Source organism: Penaeus monodon, chromosome 28, assembly GCF_015228065.2.
Source record: "Penaeus monodon isolate SGIC_2016 chromosome 28, NSTDA_Pmon_1, whole genome shotgun sequence".
Classification (NCBI taxonomy): Eukaryota; Metazoa; Arthropoda; class Malacostraca; order Decapoda; family Penaeidae; genus Penaeus; species Penaeus monodon.
Genome location: NC_051413.1, coordinates 34,088,450 through 34,089,408, shown reverse-complemented (window position 1 = coordinate 34,089,408; position 959 = coordinate 34,088,450). Strand labels below are relative to the sequence as shown.

General features: G+C 44.1%; 1 protein-coding gene across 2 annotated transcripts in view; it reads left to right on the top strand.

The window, feature by feature from the left end:
• Positions 1-228: 228 nt before the first annotated feature.
• LOC119591533 (protein RER1-like) overlaps positions 229-959 on the top strand; it is an 11,699-nt gene continuing 10,968 nt past the window's right edge. Inside the window, exon 1 of one of the 2 annotated variants that reach the window (XM_037940282.1) lies at positions 229-333. The gene's annotated coding sequence lies outside the window, so the exon portion shown is untranslated. Of the gene's footprint in view, positions 334-436; positions 594-959 lie in introns of those variants that run through there. The other variant, XM_037940283.1, reaches the window with a different exon arrangement.

The following is a 959-nucleotide window of genomic DNA, read 5'->3' as shown; positions in this document are numbered from 1 at the left end:
GGTCATGCAGACGACGCTCAGCTGATCCCGCCATGACACCCGGACATGACGTCATCCTTCGATGCCATATATCCCTCAAGATGCCTTCCAATTACAAATAAAACCTAATTTTAACCTATATATTTCCTAAAAACTAGGGTAATTCTAACTAAATATAATCAGAATTGGAGTATAAAGTTTATCAAAAGGGGAAAAAAATATTCCTGAGGAATGACGCAATCCGAGACATGGCAACGGCAGCTTCTGAGACACGTCCTTTCCGGTGTGTCTTGAACGGAGAAGCAAAGCCGAGGATTTTATGCCAAAAAGGACCGTTTAGGATAAATAGTTCAGGTAAGCAGCCTCCCCGTGTTGACAGGGATGCCCGCGCCGTCACAAAGAAGAGGGGGAACGGAGGAGAAAATAAGAAAAGGAGGATTTTTAAACAAGGTTGCAGGGGCGGCCATGACAATCTGAATGACGTTGTAACTCTGACATTTCTCGTCATAATGTAGGTTGGGAAGATCACACGTTCTCGCCGAGGTGCTGGGACTCCCTAGGCACCTCATTTTCCTCCCGGAGCGCGGCGCAGAGGAGCATTAAGACTGTTCCAAGTGAGAAACGGCGTTGATTATAATACTCTCTCCCTCCTCCATTCCCCCTGCCATATTTACGTCTATTATCGCTCATATTTTATTAATTACTCTGGTATTTAACATTATCCCCGCGTCCCCTCCTTTCCTTCCCTCCTTTCCTTCCCCCGTTAGGGACTTCAATCGTGTTTTAATGATATTGTTTGCATGTTAATTAGGGACTATTTTTAGAGGCTGAACTTTTGCTTAATGTGTGTCTGTGTGTGTCTGTAACCTTTTTAAAAGACCTTGTGAGGGGGGATGACGAATGTGCCTTGTGTTTGACTTGGTGGTTTGATTTATTTGCTGTGGGGTTGTTTATTTTGTGTTTGGAGTCAATCTTAATGG